The sequence below is a fragment of the Nannospalax galili genome, unplaced genomic scaffold, assembly GCF_000622305.1.
Source record: "Nannospalax galili isolate Female #2095 unplaced genomic scaffold, S.galili_v1.0 scaffold286, whole genome shotgun sequence".
Classification (NCBI taxonomy): Eukaryota; Metazoa; Chordata; class Mammalia; order Rodentia; family Spalacidae; genus Nannospalax; species Nannospalax galili.
In genome coordinates this window covers 12,001,672-12,021,359 of record NW_008359442.1, presented here as the reverse complement: position 1 = coordinate 12,021,359, position 19,688 = coordinate 12,001,672, and the positions used below count along the sequence as shown (strand labels likewise).

Genomic DNA, 19,688 nt, shown 5'->3' with positions numbered 1-19,688 from the left:
TAGTAATGGACACAGGCAAGCCTCTCCCAGGCTCCAAACCACAAGGCCTGTGGGTGGGCCTGAAGGGCTCTGCATCTGCACACTAATGTGTGTGTGGTAGGATACAAGTCGGGGGAGTGTCGTTGCAGGGGAGGTTTGCATCAATGCCATGGCCCTGGGGATGGCTCTGTGTCTGTAGCTCTACTGCATGGGCTCAGTACATCTTGGTATCTGTATCTATGTCCCACCTTGGAGCATCTGTGCAGGATTTACTCTCTGTTAAGTGGAAATGGGTTGCTCTAGTGTCTATGTATCTGGAGGCACAATGATTGTGTTATTGAATGTGGCTGGGGTGCCACAAGGGCACAAAGCCAATTATCAATGCAAACAAGAAAATGCTTTAGCCTGGTACTCTAAGTCCTCCACAGCTTGCAATCTGGGGGCCTTTCAGGTGCCTTCGCCACTCTCACTGGGCATAGCTACATGGCCATGTGACTTTGGGCTGGTCACTTCCCTTGTGTCTTATTCTCTCAAATGTCAAATGAAATCCAACAGTAGTTTGTGGACAGTAGAGCAGGGAACTCACGTAAGGGTCACTTCCTGCTGTCTCTTGGGCTTTGGCCATTCTGTACCTTGCTGTCCATGGTAGGAGAGTTGGCTGGCTTGGTAGGAAACCTGGGTAGCCATGGCCTGGCTGCCCCAAGGGGCTCTACTGCCCTGAGGACATCCGGCCAGGCTGAAAGCAATGATGAATCCTCCCTCCCCGAAAGTTGCATTGTGGCCAGCCCTTCTCTACCCCCAGGGCCCTGGGTTTAGCCAGCCTGGGTGGAGAGGAAGTAGGAGGAAGGAGAGAGGGCCTCATCCATCCATCCTCTTTCTGGAACTATCTGCAGAAGTATGTGGTCCTTCCAGTAGGGCCAGAAATCCTGTTCACACAGAGGCCTGGACTAGGTGGAGCCAACCCCCTGGGGCAGTCTGGACCCAGATGCATGACCACAGCACAGAGTCTGGGCTGTGACTTCTCAGCTCACCTGACAACAGCTGCCTGGAGGCCTAGCATCTGAGAGGCCTAAAGGTGGCTGGCTGCTGGGGAGCTGCATCCTGTGTAGGACTGCCGATAGCCAAGGACACAGTGAGCAGCAGGCACAGAAGGGGAATCTTTGGCCCTGCATTTGCTGCCCACAGATGGGGGTTAGCTAGTTCCCCTATCTGTGCATAGGGAGAGGGGTAGTGCATGCAGATATCAGTGCTGGCTTTAGTCAGGAGGAGAGAGCAAGATGGGCCCAAGGGGGTAGGGAAAGCAGCACAGAGCATTCACCAGGAAAAGCTGGAGGATCCAGAAGGTGGTTCTTAGGGAGGCACACGTGCTCAGGTGATGACGACACAGACACTGTGCCATTCTTTGGATGTGAACTCCCTCAGTAGCAGAGGAGGAAGAAAGGCGCTGGTATGGACAGCCTGTGAGCATACTGTTACCTACACAAGACACACACAACCCACAGTACCAACAGTATTCCTCTCCATGCATATAAACCCATCTCAGAGGCTCAGTTTCCTCATCAGGAAAGCAAAGACCTTCTTACCGCTGAAGGTTATTTGAGTTTCTTCATTTTTTTGGAAGAGATAGTACTCTTGAAATGTCTACTTGTGCCCTAATTTGAATGAGGTGGCAAATGATACTATTTGGATTCTCGGGCTTCTGATTATCAAAAAGTATTTTCTCACAAAGAGATCAATACTATATGACTCCACTAACATGAAGACTAAGATTAGTCAAAATCAGAGACAGAAACAGAGTGGTGGCTGATGGGGGAGCGGGAAGATTGCAAAGTACCAGTAAGGGTACAGAGTTTCCATTTTACAAGATGAAAGGCTGTGGAGGTGGATGCTCGTGATGGTTGTGCAACAATATAAATATGTTCCACTGAATGGTACATTTCAAACGGTTAAGATGGCAAATTCTATGTTATGTATTTTTGAAGTCAATGTAACCTCATGATTTTATTGTCTTCATAACAAAATCATCTTAAAACTGGCTCACTTGGCCCTTTCTCTTCTTGTCTTTTCTCAGTTCAAAAATGCCCATATCTTTTAGATCGGCAGCTGGACTCATTCAACCCTCAGCACAATCTTCTTTGTAACAATATGGAATGCTTCACAAATCTGGGTGTCATCCTTGCCCAGGAGCCAAGTTCACTTTCTCTGTATGGTTCCTATTTTATTGTATGTGCTGCCGACGGGAGCACTGTTAGGTATATTTTACCATAATGTGTTAGTCAGATTTCTTTTGCAGTGACAAAATAATATCTGAGGAGATCAACTTAATTTGGCAAAGATTTATTCGGTTTGCAGCTCCCAGGTTGTCAGTCCACTCTTATTCCACTCCACTGTTTTCTGGCCTGTGGTGAGGTAGAGCATCATGTTTCCTATAGATGAATTTTCTGCTTATCTTTTGAATTTTTTTAATGCTCGTATATTACCAATCTGTTGCCACCTAGAAAATGATGTGAAAAAATAAAGGCTTAAAACAATAGACATGATTATTTTGTAGATCTTGAGGTTGGGGTATTTTGGAATAGATTAGTCTACAGTCTAATAAATCTGAAGGCTTAACTGCATTGGGGAACACTCTCTGGAGTGCCTATCGTGTCTGATGCCAGGAGAATACAGTTCTGCGTTGGCTGTGAGCCCTGGGCTGCACTTCCTCACCTCTGGGCTGCCTGAGTGTTCTCACAACATATAGTTTCCCCCAGAGGGAGAGCATCAAGGAGAGAAGACAATGACTCCTCTGCCACAATATGACCTGTCTCTGAAGTCACACATCATCACCGCCACTCTCTCCTAAGCATTGAATGCTGTCTCTAAGTACAAGCTACCCTGAAGAGCTGGGCACAACTCCCCCTCAAGGAAGATAAGCATGTCAAATAATTTGTGAACATACTTTAAAGCAGTCACAGCATGGATACATTTTTCTTTACCAGGAAAGTTTCAAACACGGAAGTGTAGAAAATAGCGTGGTCAGCCCCCAAATACCCATCATCTGACTTCCAGTTATGAACACAAACTAATATCAGCTTTACAGAGGTATGACTGACATAGATAATCAACTGTGCAATTCAATACACTTTGACATATGTTAACACCCACAGAACTGTCAACATGACCCAGATAATGAGCGCCACCCAGATTGTCCTAATTACCTTTAAAATCTAGTCTTCACTTCCCTCCGCACCCATTCTACAGTTGCCACAGCTGGTCTGCTTTCTGCAAATGAGAGTGCAGAGTCTGATGAATTTCTGTTGGATTGGCTCACTTAGCTTAACTATCTTGAGAGTCGACTGTGCTGTGTTCACTTTTATTCTGCTGTAGATGTGTGCTGTTTGTTTATTCATTCTACGGACAGACTGTAGTTTGGGGCTGTTACAAATACAGCTGATATGAACATCTGTGTGCAAGTCTTTGTGCACACATATGAGTTCATTTCTCTTGGGCAAAAGCCTAGCAGTGGAATGAGTGGTTTATATGGTAAGGTATGGTCAACCTTTTGGGATAATGCCAGACTGTTTTGCCACGTAATTGTGCTGTTTTACATCCCGACCTGGAACAAGTAAAAGTTAGTTGTCTCTCCCCCTCACCAACATTTGATACAATCAGTCTTTAATTTGAGACATACTAAATTAATATGGGTTTTCATCATGGCTTTAATTCACTTTTCACTAATGAATAATGACCTTAACTCCTTTTCATGTGCGTATTGGGCATTCTCATGTTAGCTTTGGTAGTGTCAGTTGACATTTTTGCCCAGTTTTAATTGGGTGGTACATTTCCTTCTTACAGAGTTTTTTTATTGTTATATTTCATTTTCTCTCTCTCTCTCTCTCTCTCTCTCTCTCTCTGTGTGTGTGTGTGTGTGTGTACGTGTGAGGTATATGGAGGTCAGAGGACGACTCGAGTCAGTTCTCTCCTTCCATGCCCTGGGGATGAAGCTTGGGTTGACAGGCTTGGCATCAAGCACTTCCACCCACTGAGCTATCTCACCAGCCCAAGAGTTGTTTTTTAAATGGTACCCAGAATTATATTTAAAACATTTTATTGAAATGTGATTGCCATATTAAAAGTTGTGCTATTTAATGTGCACAACTTGGTAAGTTTGGCAACATGGCTCTTCTCATGAAGCTGCCTCCATACTCTATGACATAAACACATCCATCAGCTCCAGAACGCCTTCCGTCTCACCACTTGTCTTAGTCTGCTTTCTATTGCTGTGATAAAACACTGACCAAAAGCAACTTGGGGTGGAAAGGGTTTGTTTCATTTTAAGTGTTCTAATCATAATTCATCACTAAGGGAAGCCAGGGCAAAAACTCAAGGAAGGAGCCCAGAGGCAGGAACTGAAGTACAGACCACAGAGAAATGCTGTTTATTGGCATGTACCTAGCCTGTCTGTGCTCAGGACTACCTGCCCAGGGGTGGCACACCCACAGTGGCCTGGGCCTTCCTATATCACTCAATAATCATGAAAATGCCTCACTGACATGTCCACAGGCCAGTCTGATAGAGGAAACTCCCCAACTGAGGTTCCCTCTTCCTAGGTGTGTCGAGTTGACAGCTGAAGCTATCCAGCTCACCACTTATTAATACTTAATTATAATTCTTAGAGAGTTTGGAGAATTGTTCATAGATTCTGGATGAAAGTATCTCAAAATGTCATTTGAAAAGTCCTCCTACATGGAACTTGTCTTTACATACTTTGAAATGCTTTTTTCTACTGTTTTCTGTTTATGTTTTGTTTTTCCATGGAATAGAACTCAGGGCCTCATTTGTGCTACACCCTACTTTAGTGTCTTTTGTTTATCATATTTTTTTTTATCTTGAGGGTCTCCCAATGTAACCCTCAATGATCTGGAACTCACTGTGTAGATCTGGTTAGCCTCGGACTTGGGAACATGTCTTTTGTTTGTTTTATTTTTTTGTCTTGAGGGTCTCCTACTGTAACCCTCAATGGTCTGGAACTCACTGTGTGGATCTGGTTATCCTCAGACTTGTGTGGATCCTTTTGCTTCTACCTCCCAGTGAACCACCACACCTGGCTTTTTTTTTTTTAACAGAGTCTCCCTATGTAGCCCAGATCTTGGGGAATCTTCCTCCTGCCTCAGGCAGCCCAAGTGATGGGACTACAGGTATTAGCTATATCCCCAGCTGACATATCCTTTAAAGAAAAATTAATTTTAATAAGATTAATCTTAATCTTTGCACTTTTAAAGGGAACATATTTTGATGCTGTATCTAAGAATTCTTTGCCAAACTCTAGGTCAAAAAGATTTTTCCTGTTAATTTTTATACTTTCACATTTTACTTGGTTTAAGGCATATATATGGTTTAAGGCATAGGTCAAAGTCCTTTTATTTATGTATTTAAGCTTTTTAAAATACACACATACACTTTCCTAGCACCATTTGTTAAGGAGACTACTCTTTTACTACTTTTGCTGAAAATCAGTTGGTCATATGTCTGTAGCTCTACTCTAAATTTTCCACTAATTATTAGTATATCTTTAAACACAAACACTATACTACTTTAGTTCTGTAAGATTATTTCTTGTTTTTCAAAAACTTGATGTATGGTTATCATATAATAATATTCATCTATTAAAGAATGCTACTCAGTGGGTTTTATACATCGATAGTGTTCTATCATGAGCACCCCTGTCTGATTCCAGAGCATTTTTGTCACCTTAAAGTCACTCTGTATTCCTCTTCCCTTCAGCCCTTAGTAACCGCCAGTCTGTTCTACTTGCTCTATCTCTGTGAATTTACATCCCACACCTCAGTGACTCCTCACAACTAGTTTTCTCCTACTTCCCCTCACATTAAGTAGTCATAATCTTAATTTTGTATTCTTCATTCTTTAGCCTCCTTTTTCAGAGTCTCATTAGATTTATAATTCCTAACATGTCATTTCTAAAATTTTACCCATTTGTTTTCAAATTTTTTATTTATTATTTTTATTTTGTATATATGAGTGTATTACCTGCATGTGTATAAGTGCACCCATGTCGTGCAATGCCTGAGCAGTCAGAGAGGGTGTTGGATTCCCCTGGAACTGGAGTTACAGGCGGTTGTTGGCCACTCTGTGGGTGCTGGGAATTGAACCTGGGTCCTCTGCAAGAGCAGCCAGTGCTCTTAACCACTGAGCTATCTTTCTAGCCCTTTTACCCATTTGTACCTTGGTAAAAATGAAGTCATGATTCATATAATGTAGAGGGAGTTGACTTTTTATTTGAAAATACTTTGCTGAAGTTTGGACATATTGCTGTCTATCACTAGTTTATTTATTTAGCAGTGAGGTGAGAATATACCACAGCACAGTCCTCTACTCTCTGTAGGTGGTCCTTTGGGTTGTTTCTAGATTTTTCAGAGTATGAAAAGTACTGCTCAGAGAACTCTTTCACATGTTTCCTGGGTTTGTTAATTTTTAACCTTGGAGAATAAGTCAAAACTGTTTTAGAAAGGTTTCCACTGATGTCTACTATCAGCCATGTACAAGAAACCCTGTGGATGTGAATCCCTGTAGTCTCAAAACCCAGTGTTTCCAGGCTCTAAAAATCTTACCAACTAAATGGGTATAAAATAGTGTTTTGATATGACTTTGACTTGTATTTTCCTGACTACCAAGGATAAGTGTCTCTTCAATGTTTATGTGCCATAGTGTTGTCCTTCTATGTAATAAATCTCTGTCCACATCTCTTGCCCATATTTCTGTTGGGTTAACAGCATCATTTTTCTAATTTTAAGTACATATATATATATATATCCATATATATCTGTTCTTCCAATATATAACTTGTCTTTTTAATTCTTTAAATTATCTCTGAAAAAACAAAACTTCACAATTTTTTTTTTTTTTCGTTTCAGGGTCTCACCATGTAGCCTAAGTTGACTGACTTTAAACTTGTAATCCTCCTGCCTCAGCCTTCCAAGTGATAGAATTACAGGCATGCACCATTATGTCCAGTCTAAAATTCTTAATTTTAATGCAATCAAACTAATTCAGCTTTTATATTTTAGTCAGTGCTTTTGTATTTTAAGGAACTCTTTTTATCCCCAAGCATAAAAGGTATTTACAAATATTTTCTGCTAAGAATACTGAAATTTTGTTTATTACATCAAAGCCTCAATCTATATGTAACTATAAAGAAGGGATCTGTTTTTAACTTATTTCAAGTTGGGAATCCATCAATCTCCTGTTTTGTAAGTTGACTAACCCCTCTTTCCCCATTGAGTGAATATATGAGCTAGAGCCCATGTTGATGGATCTGCATCTGAACTAGGTACTAATTATGCTGATCAGTCTATCAAAGAGCAGGGCACCAACCTGCTTAACCACAATAAGCCTCAAACTTAGACACCAAATGCCCTTGTTAGTCTTCATCCTATAGTTTCTCAAATAAACCTGAGAAATATTTTTTCAAATTTCATTTTTAAAAAATCCTAATAGATTCTACATGGAATTGCTTTTGTTTTTTAAACATTTATTTATTTATCTATTTATTGTATGTATGGTGTGTGTGTGTGTGTGTGTGTGTGTGTGTGTGTGTAAATCAGAGGAAAAGTTTGTGGAGTCAGTTTCTTCTTTCCATCTTTACAAGAGTTCCAGAAATGGAACCCAGCTTTCCAGGCTTGTGCGGCAAGCACCCTTACCTGTTGAGCTATCTTGCCGACCTGAAATTGTTTTACTTTAAAGGTCAGACAGGGAAGAATTGACATCTTCAGGATAATCAGCTTCCCTGTCCATAAATACAGTCTTTTCCTACTTATGCTTTAAAAATATCTTGTAGTGACATTCTCCATTCTTATTCTTTAGTGTATTTTGGATTTATTCCTGCAGACGTGTATTCATTGATGCTGTATCTTCTCTTCAACTGCATCTTCCAGTTATTTACTATTGGTATAAGAAGCACCAGTGACGTTTACTCATTAATTTTTTTATCCAGGCAACTTGATGAACTTGCTAGGCTTTTAGAATATTTGTCTTGGATAATTTTAAATTTCATTGAACTACAGATGGTTCTGAATCCTCCCTCTCCCTCTCCCTCCCCCTCCCCCTCTCCCTCTTTGTCTCTCTCTCTTCCCCTCCATTCTTCCTCTCCCTCTCCTCTCCCTCCCTCCTCTCCCTCTCCCTCTCCTTCTCTCCCTCCCTCCCTCCCTCCTCTCCCTCTCCCTCTCCCCTCTGTAAATCTTCAGTTTGAGCTTGCTCTTTTTATATTTCGGGAACTGCATCTGTCTTATTTCATATTTTTGTCTCTTTGCCACTTTCTGATCAATTTCTCTTCTGATAACACTAGTTATCCAGATATTAACATTTCTAATTCTAACCAGGCCACAGCAGCACAAGCTTTTAATTCCAGCAGTAGCGAAGCAGACACAGGCAAATCTCTGTAAGATTGAGGCCAGCCTGGTTTACATAGTGAGTTCCAGGCCAGCTGGGACCACAGGGAGACCCTTTCTCAAAACAAACATTATCAACAAGAACAACACATTTCCCATCTAAACCCCTCTCCCCTAAGTTTCCTTTCTTTTCTGCTTGAAAATTCCATCTTCTGGTTTATTAATTCATTTCTCAGTATAACCATCCTGCTATTTGTCCAACTACTATAAAAATTTCATTTTTACTTTTGTATATGTGTGTGTCTCTGTGAGTGTATGTCACATGTATGCAGGTGCTCATACAGGCCAGAAGGGGGTGTTGGATCTGCTGGAACTGGAGTTACAGATGGTTATCACCATGTGTGTGCTGAGAATCAAACTCAGGTCCTCTGCAAGAGCAGCCAGTCCTCTTAACTGTTAGTCATCTCTCCAGCCCTGTGTTCTTTAATTCAATAGAATGTGTACATAACTAATATTTTTTCTTGGTTCCTTTTTATGAGCTTTTTGAATACCTACCCATTTGAACTAGAACTCATTTTTTCTTGGGATGTTAGTCACTGTGTTAGGTAGAAACAATAGAGCAAGGAGGGAAAGACCCTAGTCTTTGAAGTTTCCAAAATACTCAAGGGATGGGAGTGTCTAAACCTTAGGGTGGGTGGGGCAAGCCTGGGGCACCTGAAAATCACAGTTTCCACCAAGGACAACTTAGCTATTAGTCACAGCAATACCTAGAATATGCAATACTTATTTATTTACTTGTTTCTTTGTTTGTTTATTTATTTATTTATTTATTTGGTGCTAGTAATAAAACTCAAAGTTTGGGCATGGCAGACAAGTTCTCTACCACTGAGCTATATTTCAGCACCCTCATAATAAATTGTTTTTCAGTAATGGAAAAAGAACCTAGGGGCTTGGGCCTCTAGTATGGTAGGCAAGTGATCTACCACTAAGCTATAGCCCCAGCCATCTTTTCACTTCTTTATTCTGAGGCAGGATCTTGCTGAATTGCCCAGGTTGGCCTTGAACTTGTTCTGTAGGATAGCCCAGGTGGGCTTTGAAATTACCATTCTCTTGCCTTGGCTTCCAGAGTAGCTGGAGTCACATGCCACCAGGTTTAGCTCATCTTAATGGTTTTTAAAGATTTATTTATCTCATATGCATATGTGTGTGCCTAAGTGTGTTTGTGTACCACACATATGCAGGTGCCTGCAGTGGCCAGAAGAAGGAATTGGATTCCCCTGGAACTGGAGTTATAGGTGATTGTGAGGCACTAGTTGCAATGCTGGGAACCAAATCTGGGTCCTCTACAAGAGCAGCAAGTACTCTGGAGTAAGCCATTTCTCCAACCCCTCATCATGACTTTTTTTAAATTTAAAAAATGTATTTATTTTAATTTTATGTGCATGAGTGTTTAGCCTGCATATAAGTGCATCAGTGTGTTACAATGCCCATGGAGGCCAGAAGAGGGCATGAGATCCCCTAGAACTGGAGTTATGGATAGTTGCTAGTGGCCATGTGGGTGCTGGGAACCGAAAGTGCGTCCTCTACAAGAGCAGCCAGTGCTCTTAACCACTGAGCCATCTCTCCAGAACCCCAACCCCCATATCATGATACATTTTTAAGTGCTCACAAAAATGTTTCATTTCTAATTTATTTTGCTATCAGAGGGAGGAAGTTAACATAATAGTAATGACTATATAATAATGAATTTAGCCTGGATGATGGTCTTTATATCAACACAGCCATAAAATAATTTTAACATATTTTGTGCCCAGAACCAGTAAAATACTGCAGCTCTGCCTCATAAAATGCAATCACTCACTGCTTACTCTATGAAATAATCATCACCTTGGGTCTAGTCTTCATTCTCCCTCAGTACCCTAAGAGAGGCACGTTATTAGGAGACTCACCGAAGAATGAAATCTCCCAGCATTCAAAGTTGGAAGATGAGACAGGAGTGGAGGCTGGTTGGTCCCCACGCATTTTGACCTGCACTGGCCTGACCTTACCCACATCATAAGTCTGAGGCCAGGTCCCATTTGACCTAAGGAAAAGGTGATGGAAGGCAACCACTTGGGGGCTGGAAGCAAGTGCTTCCAGCACCAGACCATGACACCTCACTACTTCCCACACGAGTCAAAGTCACTCCTATTAGCTTCTGACCTCCTCACAGTGGTCTACCTCACCATTCCTCCTGAGTCAATCTTGGCAGAAGAAAGCCAGTAAGATACAGATTGTACCTTGTCCTCCCCCTGGCTCAACGGCCTTTGGAGCTTTCCCCTGGGCTTCTAGATTCTTCACCTGGCTCACTTAGGAGAAAGGAGTCTGCCCCTATCCTATTAAAGTTTATCCCTGCTACTTCTTCCCCATAGTCACCTAAAGAGAAGTAGCAGTCTAAATGTTGGATGATGGCAATTATTGATTTGCTCCTATAGGGAAGTAGGCAGGAGTGTTGTGATGCATCTTTCAACAGCTAGCTGGATGGGCAAGTTAAGCAGTGTTTGCTCTAAAATTTGGCTATATTGCTACCCTTTCTTTTAAACAACTCCTGCTGGAAGTTGATGAGCTCATCAACTTTGGATTTGGACCTACAGGGAGGGAGGGAACCTTATTCCACTCAGAACCTACCTCATTCTTCAGCCCACTTTTGCCCAAGTTCTGCACTTGCTTGTCAGTGCAATTTTGATTCCTGTTTGACTCTGGTTCCTTTGAATGGGAACTTTATGGATATGAAACGAAGACAGAAGTCATCTGCAGGACAGGAATCCATCTTGCCAGGATTTCTGAGCACACACCAATTGCCAGTGGCACTCCTTCTTACATGACAATAGAAGTTTTCCATCCCCGTTTTAACTGGCTCCATCCCTGTCATCCCTTTTTTCTTGGCCTGACATTTCAGCCTGTGGTGTTGCTAATGCAATGCTCAGTCTTGTCTGTCTACATAATTTAGCATTGTGTCTGATACAGTGAAAGAAGTTCAAGTTAAATAGGTATGAGTGTATCCATGCCGTTTTCCTGCATGAAATTCTTGAGAGGCTACATCGATTACCCAAAGTCACACAGCTGGGATTGCCATCAGGCTGGCTCGAGTCCTGGGCTCTGCTTCAATGCAGGACAAGGTAGAGCTACTTTCTTTGGCATGGCTCCCCTTGTATCCAGAAAGGGAAACTTCACTCTCAGAGATTACACACTCCAACACTGACAACTTGCTCACCTCTCCACTTATCTGCTATCTTTCTTACCAGTGGCAGTGCTGTGAGCATAGTTTTTATTAAATGAAGCATGAGATGAAATCCTTTCTTTAAAGCCTGTTACCTGGCCATTTCCCCAGGGCAGTTTTTTATTAAGTAATTTCTCACATTTTCCAAGTGAGTCAGTCAGAGTGATGGGTGCTGTGCCAAGGAAGAGAGAGAGAGAAGATAGAGAAAGCTAATGAAGGCTGACTTGGTCACTGGGAGGGAGACCTCAATATATAGTACCAGGGGATAGAGTCTTCGGAGTTGAGTGTGAAGGCTCTCTTCCCCAAAGAGCCCTGGGGAGCCACCACCAGTGCCCTCATTAGATATGATGCCATTCTGAGTTACTCCCTTGGAAATGTTAACTTCTCTCAACTGCTTCTTGCTGTGTCAGAATCCTCAGAGGCCTGAGTAGCAAGGTAGAAAGATTTAGAAGAGAGAAGGAGGCTGCAGGTAATACTGGAGGCCAGACTTCATTCAGGGTAGCATTGAGGGACTGGGCCCCTGAGAAAGAGAAAGGTTCCCTCGGGAGATTTGAGGCCTGATAGAAGAGACTGCAAGACTGCAGAGCACACACGTTTTGTGAATAGAGGTGTTTTAAAATATGTCATTTGCTAGCTCAATGTGGTGGTTTATACTTGTAATCCCAGCACTTGGGAGGCTGACACAAGAGGATCACAATTTAAAGATTAGATTGGGCTATACAGTGACAGTGACAATGCAAAAAAAAAAAAAAAAAAAAAAAGTCATTTGCTTAGTTAAAAAAAGATTATCCTAGTGTGGGTCAGATAAACTGCCTCTGATAGGGAATCCTGGGTGGATGCTATGCTCATACTCTGGGAAATTCCCATCTTGAGTGTCATCAAGCCTGGTGCCATATGACACTCCAGTCTGGCAACAGACAAAAGGACAAGGGATTGGAATGGGCAATTCCAGGCTGGCTAGAGAGCCAGTCTGAGATCGGTCACCTAGGATACTAACTGGGTGATACAGAGCCCCAGGCCCTGTGCAGCTATGGCTTCATTTTTCTACTTTATTTCAAAACTCCTTGAGATCATTGTCTCTATTCTGACTCATGCAGGAAACAGCCCCTCTCTGTTTCTCAAACTGCCCCCACTCAGCCTGTGCCCTTAGATTTCCCTTCTTGGCAGAGCCATCAATAGTGCGTGTGGTCAGTTCTAGGTCCACTGCTTTACCTTCCAGCAGTATAGGGCTCCACTGGATCAGCTCTCCACTGGAGAAAGTTCTCTGGACATCCTGGGGCTCACTCATTGGGTCACTTCACTGGCTTCTCTCTCAGCCTGCTTTGTAGCTTCTACTTCATGCTCTGGATCTTTGAATGCTGGAAGGTGCCAGGGTCCAATCTTCAGCTCTTCTTTTCTCCATCCACACTCTTTCTGGTTGACCTCAACCAGTCCCAGGATCAGCCACATATATGCTGATGATCCCAAATGTACACCTCAGTGCAGGCTTTTCTCCCAAATTTCACTTGTAATTCAATTCTTGCTTGAAATGTTCCTGTAGCATTCCAAGCTAAATTTGTCCAAAAAAGAAAACAATGAACTATCTCTATATGTTCTTGCACCTTCCTCTATAATATTTCTCTATTTTTTTTATGTTTTTGAGACAAGGACTCCCTGTTACTCCAAGCTGCTCTGGAACTCGCTATGTAGACCAAGCTGGCCTCAATCTCACAGAGATCTGCCTGCATCTACCTCCTGAGTGCTGGGACTAAAGGCATGAGACACCATACCCATCCTTATGTTTCCCTATTTTAGCAACTCAAGCTAAATCTCTGTAGTTATTACAGTCATCTTTACCTCTTCCCTCTTTTTTAGTCATCCTTAATCCCCGTAATTCTTTTTTCCCTTACCCTCTTCCCATCCCCCCCACCCCCACCAGTCCATCAGCAATTCTTGTCAAGTCTCCCTACCTACTCCCAAATCAGTGGTTGTACCCAGAGGTGAGGTGAACAACAGCCACTCTGCCTTTTCCTCCATCCTGATCCTTGTCCCCCATCACTGAAGCAACTGGGCCTTCCTAAAACAAAATTAGATTATGCTGTTCATTGGTCAAAACCCATAAAATAAACAGTTCAAAGAGGAATCCCTACCATGAACTATGGACTTTAGTCGGCAATGATGTTTTAGTATTTGTTCAGCAGTGGCAACAAATGTATCATACTGTATTAGTTGCTTTCCTGTTGCTGTGATAAAACACCATGACCAAGGCAATTTATGAAAGAAAGAGTTTATTTAATAAGAGTTCATCATGGCAGGTAGGTCTGGCAGCAAGTGGTAGCATGACAGCAGAAGCCTAAAGCCAAGAGCTCATATCTTCAGTCACAATCCGGAAGCAAAGGAAGCAAGCCAGAAGTGGGGCAAGGCTATGAACTCTCAAAGCCTGCCCCTAGTGACATGCTCCCTTGAGCAAGGCCACACCTCTTTAACCTCCACAAACAGCACCACCAACTGAGGTCAAGTGTTCAAATCCATGAGCCTGCAGGAGACACTTCTCATTCAAATCATCAAACACACAAATATAAGGTATAACAGCAGGAGGCTAAAGGGAGGGCATATGTAGGAACTGACTTACCCATCATCTTTTCTGCAAATCTAAAACTATTCAACAAAAAATTGTCTGGGTGAATATGGTCAAGGTATATGATACATGAAAGAAGCTGTCTTTACCAAACCTATCCCTAGGTACAATCAACATATGCCAATAAAAATTGACTACGGTCTAGGAAGAATTCAGGGGAAGAGTTGGGGGTGAATATGATCAAAATACATTATATGAAATTTTCAAAATAGTATTTTTAATTGCCATGAAACAACAGCAAAGGTGGTTCACATCACTCCTTTGCTCTACACTCTCTGGAGACTCCCGTCTCACCTGGAGGAACCTCATTTTCCATCCTCTCCCTCACCCCCTCTCTATGCTCCTTCATATCTTTGCTCTTCCTCAAGTACAGCAAGCAAAAGTCCCACCTTCCCAAGTCCAGGACTTGGTACTTCCTCTTTCAGTTGCTTAGAAAGCTCCTCCCATCACTTCTTGGCTTTTGGCTAAAATCAAGCATGGAAAACTCCTTCCCAATGCTCCCTTGCTGTTTCAGATCTCACCTGAAGGCAGTTTGTCTATTTGCATCATGAAACATGACACCTTCTCTCACGCCCTCTCTGATCTTTTATTCTTCTCTCCAGGAAGTTAGAATAGCACTGTATTTATTTTCCTACAAGTTATTTTTTCTATAGTTATAATATTTCTCCCTCAGTCTTAGAAGAATAACAATAATAATATAATTCTGAGACATGGAACTGGACCACTTGGCCTTTCTCTTCCTAGCTAATTATAGTTCAGAGTGCCTACATCTCTCACAGCTGGCTTCCTTTCCATCAACAGACTTAGTACATGTATAATTCAGCAGTCTTGGGTCTTTCAGCATTTTCTAGAGAACCTCAGTTGAAGAATCTCTCATCAGACTGGCCTGTGGGCATGTCTTTGGGGCATTTTCATGATTGCTAATTGCCCAGCCCACTCTGGGTGGTACCATCCCTAGGCAGGTGGACCTGAACTATGTAGGAAAAGTAAGTAAATATGAGTCTGGGAATGAGTCAGTAAGCAGCCTTCCTCTATGGTCTATGCTTCAGTTCTGGCTTCCAGGTTCCTGCTTGAGCTCCTGCCCTGGCTTCCCTCAGATGACAGACTGTAACCTACAAGCATTTAGTCACAAAGTTTATCACAGCAACAGAAAGTGAAATCGAAACCTGGGCAGTATGGAATCCCTGCCTTTCTTGTACTGGGTCACCTGCTTGCCTGACTTTCCACAGGAAGTTCCAGTCTTAGATACATTGACCAACTTTGCAATAGAAATGTCTACACAGTAAAACTTGGCATCTACCCTCCTGCCTCTCCATTCAAACCTCTCATCTGTTCTGTGTGACTTTTATCTTTCTCCACCAGAATGGATACATATTGACCACAGGAATTTTGTGCCCTTTGCCTAGTACATCATCTTTGCTGCCTAAACAGTACCTGGTTTAATATTTGGCAGTTTAATGAATTTTTTTTAAAGTCTTAGAACAAATGAGTGAAGACTCAGAAAACCATAGCAGTAGAAGTAACATGGCAGGAGGGGAATGACCCAGGCATCCTAATGGCCTAGTGTGACCGACGAAGCTCGGTGTCTGTTGCTAGGGGGATTCAAAAACAACTGTGTCACTACAGCTGTGGTGTTTCTAAACAATAAGATATTTTCCAACTGGTGGTTCAGCCTCCCTGAAATCTGCTCTTCAGTGCATTTGAGGTTGTTTCCTGTTCTTCTCTGTATGTACCCTTCTCAAAAAAAACTCATTCCGGAGTTAACCCAAATACCTCCCCTTTGGTTTGCGAACAGAAGGAGCTAAACTCATATAGAAAATTCTATCCTCATCCCGAGTCTAAAAACTTACCATTATGCCTTTTTCTTCCCCTACTTGTTTTCCTATGTTTTTTTGACCAATTTCAACTTGTTTGGGTTTCATGGACTCAAAAGCAACAGAGGATAGTGTTGTCTGAAAACCTTTGATGTTATAAATATCATCTTTCCAAATAAATCTTTCTTTGCATTTCTGATTACTTCCTTCAGCTCGATTCCTAACAGCAGAAGCACAGGGCCTAAAGCTATGAATCCTGATTATGCCCTAGAGTAAAGTATATCTTTTAAACCCTAAATTAGTCCTCTGAATAAAAGGAATAACTTATTGATAATTCCTTCTGTAGGCTTTCTGTAGCAGCACTCTTTAAATTACTCTTACCCAGGGTAAGTGAGATGGCTCAGTGGGTTAAGGCCCCTGCAGCCAAGCCTGATAACTTGGGTTCAGTCCCTGGGACCCACATGGTGGAAGGAGAGAACCAACTCCTTCAACGTATCCCCTGAGCTCCACACAAGTACTGAGATACACAAACCCCAACCCCACCAGAGTAAATAAATAAGTAAAAATGTAATAAGATACTCTTAACAGCAAAGAGGCAATGGAAAGGCATAAATACAGTGTCTCTCTTAATCCTGACTAGAATTTTGGGAGTGAGGTGTTAAGAAAATATCAGGTTGGGCGTTGGGGATGTAGCTCATTTGGTGGAGTGTTTTCCTAGCAAGCATGAAGCCCTGGGTTGGATCCCCAACATCTCATAAACTGGGCATAGTGGTACACACCCATAATCCCAGCACTCAGGAGGTAGAGGCAAGAGGATTAGAAGTTCAAGATCATCCTCCACTACATAGAAATTTGAGGTCAGTCTGGAATACAAAAGACTCTGAAAAACATTTTATCTAGTCCCAGTAGAGGACAATGGTATCCAAATCTCTGTGGGTGGTGCCAGGCATCAGTATAATCTGTTAAAGCATCCCAGGTCAGCCAGGTTTGGTTCCAGCACTTGGGAGGCAGAGGCAAGTGAATCTCTGTGAGATCAAAGCCAGCCTGGTCTACATAGTGCGTCCCAGGGCACCTGGGGCTACAAGGAGACCCTGTCTAAAAAAACAAACAAAAAACAAACAACAACAAAAAACCTTTCTCAGCTGTTTCATCTAGGGTGGAGAGCCCCTGTCCTTAAAAATCCCTGAAATGATCCTTCTAATGTTATATACTTTTACTCAGAGTCATTGTCAAAGGATCTAAATAAACAGCTTTGATTTTGTCATTATTCTCAGGAGTCATGACTTCCTTCACTTCTTATTGGTTTATTCTCTGCAAAGTGGCAAGCTCATCCACACTGAGGTCTTAAATGACTGATGAGACCTCACTGTGCTGCTTAGCTTCTTAACAAGCTGCCCTAGTCCTGAGCAGGAGGAGCCATGGGGCTTTCTGGATCCACATCCCCTTCTCCCTCATTCCACAGCCCATGGTGACCAGCTGTTTCCTTTTAGGCCTGTCAGGTTCCTACAAGGAGCTCTTGTACTTCCAGACAGAGAGAGATGGGGGGGGGAGAGAGAGAGAGAGAGAGAGAGAGGAAGAGGGGGAGAGAGGGGAGAGAGGGGAGAGGGGAGAGAGAAGAGAGAGAAGAGAGGAGAGAGAGATATCAATCCAGGGCCACAACCAGCTCTGGGCTGTGAGCAGGGCAATGTCCCTTTAATTTGCTACTGGGGTTGGGCAGCATCTGAGAGCAGGACCTTTGAAATATTTATCTGCCTGTTATTTATCTGGGCAGGGTAGGAAGGGGAGGAGGATCCAGAGGAGAGAAGAGGTCCTGGGAACTATGCCCAGAGCCAGAGAGAGTACAGAGAAAACATTGCTAAATTTGTTTGAATAATTTTTACTGTACGTTTTTTAATTATAAAAGTAACAAATGTTTGCTAGTGAAAACTTGAACTATACAGAAAAGTGTGGAGAAGAAAAAAAAATTATCTGCAGTCCCACCAGAGAGGGATGTCCAGTGTTTACAACTTGGTATGTTTCTGCCTTGACCTCTTAGGTATATATACATCCACATATGTAACTACATAACGTGTTATATCATCTGCCTTTTCCATGAACAGTTTATCATGAGCGCTTCTATGTCACTCAAAGTTTTAAAACATGATTTGGAATGACTCTGCAACAGTCCCTCATTTGTTATCTCGGAATTTATTTAACTCATTTCCTATTAGTGGATAGTTAGGTTATTTCCAATCTTCCATTTTTATGAAGAAGAGTAAGGTTAGCATTTGTCCACAATCTCATAATTGTGATTCAATTTTAAAAGGCATACTTGGTTTTGTTTGTGTGCTTGCTTGCTTTGGGACTTTTTTTTTCCAATTGAGGCAAAAGTCATATAATGTAAAAATCACCATTTAAAAACATACTCATTGTAGCTTTTAGTACAATCACAATGTTCTACAACTATCACTACCATGTGATTCTGGACATTTTCATTATCTCCAAAGAAACTCTACACTCATTAAGCAGACAGTCCCTATCCCCCACTGCATCAGTCTGACTTTTCCTTGCTGTAATAATTGCCTGAGAGAAACAATTGAAAGAAGGAAAGATTTATTCCGACTCATGGTTTCAGTCCACAGTCAGCTGGCCCCATTGCTCTGGGCCTGAGGTGGGACAGAACTTCATGGCAGAAAGTGCGTGGTTGCACAGTGCTTACCTCATAGTAGGCAGCTAGAAAGCAGAGACAGAGGAGGGCTCAGGACAAGGTACAGCCACCAAGGACATGCCCCCAGTGAACTGCTTCCTCCAAGTAGGTACCACTTCTGAAAATCTCCATTGCTTCCTAATAATGCCAAATTATGACTCTGTCAAGCGGTTACTCCATTGATTCGGTCAGAGCCCTCAGAATCTTATCACTTCCCAGAAGCCTGCCAATTGGCAACCAGGCCTTTGACACAAGAGCCTTTTGGAGAGACACTACATACCAAAGCAAAGCACGCCACCTTCTCCCAACCCTTGTCTATTTTTATGTTCCCAAAATATGTGCATATATCGGACAGATAAGTTAGAAGTGACAGTACCAGCCCTGCTCACTCATCTGCTTTCTCGTGCTGTGTTCTGAAGGATACTGCTTTTGTGCTCAGAAATACCAAGATTCAAATCCTGATTCAACTGTTGACTCAGCCTGTGGCTGTGGGAAGGTTGGTTAGTAAGCCTCTTCAGAAAAAGATTCTTCACTTGAAAAAAAAAAAAACTGAGCTCTTGACAATTTAAATGCGATACAGTGTGAGCAAATGCAGAACAAATAGAAGATATCCAATAATTTAAAATATTGCAGCTGAAATGGACTCCAGGGAATAGCACAGGTTAGTTCAGTATACCTATGAGAAAACAGATCCAGAGTGAGAGAGTAGGGTCCTCCCAGTGTGGCTATAGCTGAGCCTGTGGCTGAGCTACTTTGCATGTGTGGTATACTATTATAATCCAAGGTGTCCAATTTACATAGCTGCAACCCAATGTTGCTGTACAAGAGTTTAAGGTTAAATTAATGTGTATAAGGTATTGTTGTTTTGAATCAACAATATTCTGCTTTTTGTGGTAAACAGAGTCCTTGTTTCCAATGGTCATGACAGCCTCCACATGCAGAAACC

At 42.2% G+C, this 19,688-nt stretch overlaps 1 long non-coding RNA gene and 1 other non-coding gene across 3 annotated transcripts; both read right to left on the bottom strand.

The window, feature by feature from the left end:
- Window positions 1-2,118: 2,118 nt before the first annotated feature.
- Window positions 2,119-2,225, bottom strand: LOC115068451. The gene has a single exon (XR_003847797.1). It is a non-coding gene; the product is annotated as a U6 spliceosomal RNA (small nuclear RNA).
- A 75-nt stretch (window positions 2,226-2,300) lies between these two features.
- On the bottom strand, window positions 2,301-18,901 carry LOC115068435. 2 transcript variants are annotated; one of them, XR_003847784.1, is made up of 5 exons: window positions 18,755-18,901; window positions 13,575-13,681; window positions 12,838-13,174; window positions 3,180-3,243; window positions 2,301-2,473 (listed from the first exon to the last, which is right to left on the bottom strand). It is a non-coding gene; the product is annotated as an uncharacterized LOC115068435 (long non-coding RNA). The 2 variants fall into 2 exon arrangements; XR_003847783.1 differs by lacking the exon at window positions 3,180-3,243.
- Between the last annotated feature and the right edge of the window lie 787 nt (window positions 18,902-19,688).